Source organism: Gadus chalcogrammus, unplaced genomic scaffold (assembly GCF_026213295.1).
Source record: "Gadus chalcogrammus isolate NIFS_2021 unplaced genomic scaffold, NIFS_Gcha_1.0 GACHA070, whole genome shotgun sequence".
NCBI lineage: Eukaryota > Metazoa > Chordata > Actinopteri > Gadiformes > Gadidae > Gadus > Gadus chalcogrammus.
The window spans coordinates 61,583-71,018 of record NW_026613505.1 but is presented as its reverse complement, the minus strand read 5'-3'; the positions used below and the strand labels follow the sequence as shown (position 1 = coordinate 71,018).

At 41.2% G+C, this 9,436-nt stretch overlaps 2 long non-coding RNA genes across 3 annotated transcripts; one reads left to right on the top strand and one right to left on the bottom strand.

Annotated features, from left to right (window-relative positions):
• On the top strand, positions 1-2,071 carry LOC130378206 (uncharacterized). 2 transcript variants are annotated; one of them, XR_008894552.1, is made up of 6 exons: positions 1-375; positions 480-639; positions 1,025-1,108; positions 1,498-1,670; positions 1,769-1,867; positions 1,955-2,071. It is a non-coding gene; the product is annotated as an uncharacterized LOC130378206 (long non-coding RNA). The 2 variants fall into 2 exon arrangements; XR_008894553.1 differs by lacking the exons at positions 1,498-1,670; positions 1,769-1,867; positions 1,955-2,071 and adding an exon at positions 1,187-1,320 and having other exon boundaries at positions 18-375.
• Positions 2,072-5,749: 3,678 nt separating this feature from the next.
• LOC130378198 (uncharacterized) lies at positions 5,750-6,792 on the bottom strand. The gene is made up of 3 exons (XR_008894546.1): positions 6,616-6,792; positions 6,324-6,367; positions 5,750-5,896 (listed from the first exon to the last, which is right to left on the bottom strand). It is a non-coding gene; the product is annotated as an uncharacterized LOC130378198 (long non-coding RNA).
• Positions 6,793-9,436: the final 2,644 nt, after the last annotated feature.

Here is a 9,436-nt window from a genome sequence, read left to right as displayed (position 1 = left end):
GCTCCGACTCTTCCGCTACGTATACATATGTGTAATCCAGCACATATAAAGACGGGGACCAGAAAATAATTACTTTCTCTCCATTGAAACCCATTCATATTTTTCGATCTCAGAGGTCCCATGAGGGGCCTACCGGAAGGGGCGAACTTACGAGCTCTATGACGCTGCTCTCGAGCGACATATAGCTAGGACTGCTAATCTTACAAGCATTCTCAAGATCGATTGTCGGCAGTAGTTCTATTCATTCTATCGCTGTAACTTTTCTCTCGTGTTGCTATGGACAAGTTGTTTGACCTGGATCTCCGTGACCCCCGCACAGAAGGAAGACACCTTGCCGTTGGGTTGATGCATGACCAATTCCTTGCAGAAGCCATGGTAACAACCTTTTGTACATTAACTGAACTTGAACTTGTACATGAAATGAATGTTTCAGTACTTCAGAAACTCCGTCTAACAAGATGTTGGACTTAAACACACAGGAGGCTGCGGAGAATGTCAATCGGGCAAGATCTGGAGGGGATTCACCACGGAGCTCAACCAAACGGAGCGGACGCGGCAAGGCCAGAGGGAGACGTGGAGGCCGTGGAGGCCGTGCGGGCCATACAGGCCGTGCAGACCGATGGAGTGGCCTAACTACAGGTTTGTTTATGTGCAAATTCAGATTAGTTTAATTGGTGACAAACAATTACCCATGGCAATTAGGGATGGGTCAGAATTTTCTATTATTCGATTTTTCGTTCCCGTGGGTCAAAGTCGATTTGTAACATTTGGACCGTTAAAGGTTGGGTATGGGATTTGCGAAACGCCAGCAGATTTTGAAAATACACAACTCAAATGGTCCTACCCCCTCTCCTTCAACGCTGACTCTACCCATTCCAAGTACAAGTACATGGGAGCGGGGGAGAGGGAGTGCAGTACGACCGTTTGATTGACGTACTTACTGTCAAATGAGTTTCTTGCAGCAGTGCAAGCACTTGAGTGTCTGCCGTAGAGATATATTAATCTGTCATGTACTGTTTAACAGGCATGGACACTGAGGTGTTGGCACTTCCTTCAGAGGATTCCTTGCCCTTACCCAGAGCACAGCAAAATCCTCAAGAGATGTTTGGTAAATATACAGTGTTTAATTCTGAAATCCAAATACTGTATATAGAATGTAGATCATTTGGTTATATTTTATTTGCAGAACAAAACATGGAGAGGCTTTCTGCCCTACTGGATTCAAGCCCCTGTCCTGCTGAGCCTGAGAGAAGCGCAGCATCATCGTGGTCTGTTAGGCAGCAGAAAGCCTCTGACCGTTGGGAGGAAGCACGGCCGTACCACCTCAGATGTCTTTTGGAATCTGAGGCTGTTGGCAAGCCATTGTGTTGCTTCTGCCACAAGCCGGCTGTTATAAGGTTGGATGTTTATCAATCAAATAATAGAATGTATCTATGTACACTAAAAAAGTATATCATATAAATTGAGTGACTTGACTTGAGTGTTTTGTCTGCTTAGGTGCAGAGAGTGCCTTCCGGAGCAGTGGTTTTGTGGGGCCTGCGACATGCATAACCACAGCAAACGGCCACTCCACAACAGGGACAGCATGGTGGATGGCTTCTTTAAAGCCATTCCCCCATCCACATGTATCTCAAGAGGAGAGACTGGAATATATGCCACACATGAGCAAGGTAAGGTCTGACAAATCTACCTTTCTAGACTTCCTGATCCTTATCTTGTTTATTCAGTCTGCTGCCATACACAGAATGTTCACTTTTCTTTTCGACAGATCGCATTTTACCCACAATGCCAGCACAGCACTGCACCTGCCAGGTCCCTAGCTTCACAGTGGAAGCTGGGAAACCAGTCATCTTGATTACCATCAATGGTAGAAACCAGTTCTCTATTTAGACTTCTGTTAGTCTAATATACAATATGTGTCAATGATTATGACTAATGTTGTTTTTTTCGTTAGGGCGTTATGATTTGCATTTGCCACGTTATGTGTGCCAAACATGCCTGCAGCAGTGGGCCCCTGATGTGAGAGACCTAGTCAGGAGTGGATATTGGCCAGCTTCTGCAAATGCTTCCACAATCTACACGTGGACCTCCTCAACACCTTTCAGGAGCTGAAGTTGATCTCACCTGGATTCTCCAGGCAAGCCCTTGCAAAAATGCTGGAACATCGCACACTGTGTGCAGGAAGAGTAAGTGACATCAGCAATACTATTTATTATGCTCACCAATATTGTCAGCTTGTCAGGGGGGGCCTGCCCTCGGGGTCTGACCGGGCCAAGTCTCGGGCAGGAAGGGCCCCCCCTTCCTGCCCTCGGGGTCCGACCGGGCCAAGTTTCGGTGCGGAGGTCCCAGTTAGGCCCTAGAATAAGGTATTAAAATTTCAGGGCGGTAGGACCTTCCTATCTCAAAAACTGTTTTTCCACCACATTCTGAACCATTAGGTCTTGCAGGCTACACTTCTGAGGGGCTTTGTCCAAATGACACTCCATTTGGGAAAACTTTTTTTCTCTAAGGGCTAGAACTCCAAATCTCGGATATGTCGTACACGGGCCCCGGGAAATGTGTGTAAACATTTTAGCATCCCTAGCTATCTCGAAAAGGTCGGCAAAGGGGCGTGACCTCCAACAGTACAGTAAATGTACATAAGACAGAGGTTAGTTTCTAGTCCCCATTTTTTGTGGGATGGAGGTGTACATTTGTGGCTAAAGGTGTGTAGACACAGCTGGCCTGTGGCCACGTTTTTGAAGTCGGGGGTCAAAAGGTCAAAAGGAGCCGGCACCACGCCGCTTATGAGATAACAAAAAATTAATGTGTGTTTCTCTCATAACTTTTTGTCATTATTAAAGAGAGGCCTGATTCTCCGATATGCATGTTGGATGGCTAGGGTGTAGGTTTGGGTAGAACTTCAGACCAAAATCTTGCAAGCGAGCCGCTGGGTGAGGTGCAACAAGATGGAGCACTTGCTGAGTAATTTATTGTAGGGCCGGTGCGTAAGAGGGCAAACAAGATGTCCTTCAACATCTACGCTTCCAGGCGATTGCAACGGTGCCACACATGAACACATTCAAACATGTTTAATGGTAGTAATTAGCTGTCGAAATTGGAGGCCTTAATCAATAATGACCAGCTATTGATTTGCTTCCCGATAAAAGTTTGTGACAAATCACATGTTATTTAGCATCTACACATTGAGCTGAGTCCAATGACACAAAGCATGACACTCCACGCCCTACACGGCCCCCTACACTACATGGCCCCTGTATTTTACATGGTACACCTATGGTCTAGGACATGATCTCTGTGTGGCACAAGGTCGAGCTTGATCTCATTGGACTCAGCTGCTAATGTAGATGCTAAATAACATGTATTTGTCAGAAAACTCCATCGGGTAGCAAATCTATAGCTGGTTATTATCTATAAAGGCCTCCAAAATCGACAGCTAATTACTACCCTGAAACATAGTCAAATATGGTCATGCATGGCACCGTTGCAATCGCCTCGAAACGTAGATGACAAATGACACCTTGTTTGCCCCGTTACGGGAAGATATTTTCATGGTATATATTTCTATTTCCTAACCAAGCTCCATTGCCGTCTTTAACCAACGTGGTTTGCCGAGAGTCACGTGACGTTGACGCAGGCCCATTGAAAAGAAAAGGCCCAAAAAAACGCATGTCACATGTTTAAAGCCGTTATTGTAATTAATTAATTTAATATTAAAATATAGGCTATTATATGTATACAATTATTACGTTGTGTAATATTCTATCTATAAGTAGACCATAACTTTTATTCAATTATCGTTATACATGATCTGTATCTGACCATTGAACATCTTTAACCAAGTTCAGGTATAACCAGACCATATAACAAATATTTATAACATATAAACTAGGCTATACGTATAGCATATCATACATTTGGTTACAGGCCAAATTCGGTATAAATGTTACCCTCTGCTGGCCCACAACTAGATCGTCGCGTCCCTAGCAACCTGACGTCTTTGAAACATGCTAGGGAGACCATAAAACTAACTATCGAACAAAAGATCAGACACATTCACTGACTGAAGATTATGCAAGTAAAAAGGTATATTTCTCGCTAGAAATGTTATTAGAAACACGTTTAATGGTCAATCTGTCCTAAAATATTGGATATATATATATATATATATATATATATATATATATGCCTAATGCCTTCAGGGCGGCGCTACTGTTCAATCAGGACAAGAACAATGAGGTACTCCCACTCTTTTATCCCTGCAACCATCAGGTTACTAAATGATGACAAAAGTAAGGAGTAGGTGGAGAGCACACCAGTGTTGCTGGGTGTTTCCGGGGGCAGGGTGGTTGTTACTGACGGGCTGAAATGAATTGTGAGTTAAATGTGTGTGTTGGACTGCCTTTGATATATGTTTTTGTCTACCTCCTATTGCTATTTATTGTATTTATTAAGTAATCTATTATGTGAGACTGGAAACTGTGAACGAAATTGCCCATTTTGGGATAAATAAAGTTTTCTAATCTAATCTAATATATATATATATATATATATATACGTAACCATTTCCCCCAAATGCTGGGAGAACGTATCGACCCCTATTGGTGCTATTCCTCCATTCATTTAGATGGGCGGAAGAAACGTGTATCTCTTCACGCTTTGGTCAGGCATAGCGTGACACTGAACACTCCTTGCGAGGTGGACCAATGTATCTATTTCACGCCTTGGCGTGATACCGGGTTGAACAGACTGTTCTGTGTTTATGTGTGGAAAAATAACATCATTACACGGTTTCCATAAAATAACATAATCAGCAAAGACAATGGTTTTATTTCCATGCTTTAAACGGCATTCGGGCTGCTAGTTTCAGCGTCCATAGCAACCATCATAGGCTTAGCCACCATGTTTTTCTGTCGAGACAAAATACGTTTTCAGACAAACGTAATTGAGAATGCCGAATAGTTCTCTGGGAACGTAATTTTCATGAGACAGGGTTGTCCTTTAGGGCTTCGGCCTCCTAATTGATCATTGATCAAAACTCTGCCCAATCCTCACCTTCTCTGACGCAGAGAAACTCGTCCACGCCTTAATCCCCTCCAGGCTTGATTACTGTAACAGCCTTCTCATCGGTACACCCTATAACACCTATGGTCCTTAGATTATTATTATTTATTTATTGTGTTATTGCCCTTCGTGTTTTGTTGTAGCACTTTGAGATTATTTTTATGAAAAGTGATTTACAAATAAATGTATTATTATTATTATTGTAGTAGGCTATATTTGAATGCCCTTTACATATATGAAACCACCACCACACCATGGTTGGTTTGACGTAGCAGCTAACTTAATCATCCAAGAGAATCTGGTGTTTTGGTGTTGAATAAAGATCTATCAGCACTATATTTTAATAATCTGTTGTGACTAAATTGACATTCAGTAGGCCCTGCTTGCACTTGTATGTTTAAAATCAATATTTTCTATACAATATAGCCATTTGCAATTATACCTGGATGCATATCTTAAATACATTGAATGGATTAAATACTCAATTAATTGCTGCTACTACTCTATTACCTAGAGACCCTTCAGCCCACAACTTTTGAGTTACTTTAACTTTACCCACCATGTACTGCCTACAGACTGGAATTCATATTTATATTAACTGTTGTGTCCATACATATATATTATATATATATATATATATATATATATATATATATATATATATGTGTGTGTGTGTCATTAAGCTCTTAGTGACCACATTTGAATGGCAGGGCAATCATGTATCAGGAGTAGCACCACATTCTAGAAAGACTGAAAATATGTTTTTATTTGAAGAGGGCAGGGGGACTAATTCAAATCTTTTGGCTGCCAGGACCTGGCCCACTCCTTCCCACTGAAAAGAGAACAAATAATATATCAATGAACCGTTTTGTGATGATTGGTCAAACTCCACTTACATAACACACAGTATATACCTACTTTATATTGATTCTCATCTATAAAGGCAATTACAAATCAAGCCCAATCTTTGCACATTTTTGTTCTTGAGCAATACCACACTTTCAAGTCATTTTCTAATAATTCAAGATCTAATAATGTAATAGTGTATGACACATAAGAAAGGGAATGATGAAACCACTTGATAGGAAATCTGGTTGGCAAGTGTGTTGGTGGAAGAACTACTGTTAAACGTTAAAATAGCAGCAGCTATTTGCACCAAGATGGTGCAAATAATATGGTATAATATAGAATACTCGGAAAAGCAATGAAGTGGTTTAAAAAAACCAGTGAAACAGAAAGAAACCAAATTAAATACATACCAAACTGGGCAAGGCTGCCAATCAACAAGGACTTCTTTAATGCCCTATCAAGGAAAGGAACCATAAATTCAGTAGTAAGATAATAAATTCAGTGTTAGCCTATGAGTTTGATAGACAAAATGCATTGACGGTACTATTCCAAAATATTTATGCAAATTACTTGTATACATGAGTAAATTACATTTACAGTATGCACTTAATATTCATGCTTTACATGATCAATCAGCGAGAATGTTATTCCTACAGTTAATCACGCATGTGTTTTTGCTGGGTCTTTATGGGTCTGTCAAACCTTTCTCATCCTCTCCTTCCCGTAACTCCTTATTTCGAAGGAGTCACGACCAATATGGTAGGGGCAATCTGAAAATATAAAAAACATGTTTTTCACAACAAAACCATCTATGCTTATCCACTGGCAAATATAAAATACCGCAAATATAAAATCAATAACAGTAATTATTAATACTGTATTAACCCATTTAGGCCTAAAGCGCCTGGAAAAAATGCCTGTAAAACCTATAGGCGATTTCAGAAAAGCCCCCAAAACCTGAAGTTTTTCTAGAAATTCAGCAATTGTGTCAACGCCTACTAAATTACTGATTTCTCAGCCCCTGTAACAGATAGGAACACAATTCAAAAAGTATTTGAGAGCTGACACCTGTGGCTTTCATGGGAAATTTGAGTTTTTATTTACAAATATTTACAATATTTACATACAGGTAGAAAAGTAAATAAAAAAGGAAAAAATATGTAAAAGTGCAGGAACAGCACAAAACAGTAAAAAAAATAAAGTATAATAAAGTGAAATAAGTATATAAGAAAGTAATAAAGTATATAATAACAAACATGGGAAGGGGAACAGACTGGGACTAAAACTGTAAACAGTCTGCGTTTTAAATTACATGCACTTGTATGTGATGACTACTGAATAAAAGTATTATGCATAATACAAATACAATTGCATTCCATCCTAAGAAGTAGCGTAATTAAAAGATACAGGCTATAATTTGGGAATGTATAGTAGCCTAGGCCTTATTGTTCTGGAGATCGCAGTTAGGTGTGAAATTCCAAAGAAGCTCTATTCTTTGGAAGAGCCTTGAACATCCTGCATACGGGCCCGTCGTTGCCTTGTTACGCCACTGGTGACATTCCAGAGAAGCTTATCATGGTTTTACGGGTGCTTTACGCATCTCCGGGACAGTAATACATCTCTTACATATAAACTGTCGTAATTTCTTATTACAGCATCATCACAATCAATAAGTATTACTATTGATAAGTATAAGTGACATTCCAGAGAAGCTTATCTGGTTTTACGCACCCGGGTGCTTTACGCATCTCCGGGACAGTAATACATCTCTTACATATAAACTGTAGTAATTACTTATTACAGCATCATCCCAATCAATAAGTATTACTATTGTCCTTGCCTCCAGCTGGCCGCAAATCTGTCCCGGGACATATTTCTGGCGAATTGCGTCCGAAAGAGATTCTTACTCTGTCGCCAGTAATCTCTTCGCACCGGCAACACAAGCAGCCCCATTCCCATAGCCCCATTCCATACTTCTTCTTCCTCGTCGTCATTCACGAACATGTGCCTTAACCATAATTCCCGGTCAATCGGTTCGTATTCGTCATCAAAGTACTCGGCCTCATCAACATCTTCGAAGCCGAGAAACTCCTCGAAATCGCTACCGTCAGAAAAGTCTTCAGTCTCAAATTCCGCCATACTTGCTTGAAGAAATTTCTGAACTAAACTCACGAGGAACAAGTTGACACCTATATGTGTCTATATTGATGCATTTCATTGGCCCAGAGGCCGACACTTTGGGCAAAAAAACCCCTTATACAGAAAAACGACGCAAACGCTTTCCCGTCCTTAAAGGTAGAATGACGCAACAGCGCTCCCGGCTTTAAAGGTAGAACAGCGGCAATGCTTTCCCGGCTTAAATGGGTTAATGCTGTAATCGCTGCTATGAATACACAGGAGAATAATTTACAATTCCATAATTATAAATTGTGTAAAGGGTTTGTCAGTGCTCTGATCGTTACAAACTATTTCATCTTACTCTTCGGTAAAGTCTTATTCCTTTTTTCAAGCCCCTTCTGGCTGTGATGCTCTGTAGGAAAGAAATGTTGAGGTATTCAAACAAAGACTCAAATGGTCATAACCAACATTCTTATTACAGTCCTTTTTCCAAAATAACTACAATAAATGTAATGCTATGGTGAAAAGAATAGTAGTCAATTAGCAATTCGATCTGTACAGACATTCTGAACATACCTTTTCTCCTCCGCTTCCTCTGCACAGTAGAGACCGCTGTTGGAATGGAAAATAAAATATTACTCATTCAGGCAATGATGTTTATTTGTATGACACTTAGTACCTTCTCATGCATGCTTTAATTGAAAAATCCATACCTGGTCCTTCCGTGTCCGGGTGGGCCACCTCCTCTACCTGCAGGGCCCCCTCCTCCACCTGCAGGGCCCCCTCCTCCACCTGCAGGGCCCCCTCCTCCACCTGCAGGGCCACCTCCTCCACTGCAGGGCCACCTCCTCCACCTGCAGGGCCACCTCCTCCACCTCCTCCACCTGCAGGGCCACCTCCTCCAACTGCAGGGCCACCTCCTCCAACTGCAGGGCCACCTCCTCCCCCTCCTCCACCTGCAGGGCCACCTCCTCCCCCTCCTCCACCTGCACGGCCCTGTCCTCCACCTCTCCCATGTCCATGTCCATCTAAGATGACATAAGATAACACTCACTCAAAGTCCAACAGTGGAACTTCAACAGTGCAAGTGTAAATTCTGTTTAAAAAAATATGAAATTAAGACCATACAGATCTATACACATCTATACACATAAATAACCATAAACAAACATGAAAAGAGGTTAGCACTTATACAGCTGACTTAGTATATTGTAATTTGTAGCATAATATATTGGAATATATATGCAGTATATAACAATATATAGGATTAGCCTCTTTAATTGTCATAGATATTCCTGTATGTCTTCACCTGAGTGGTCCCCCTGCCCTCTTCTGGCCCCTCTGCAGTCCCACTTGCAAAAGGGGTCCATCCTGTGCAAGTTTGAAAAGTGTTGCAAAGGGTTAT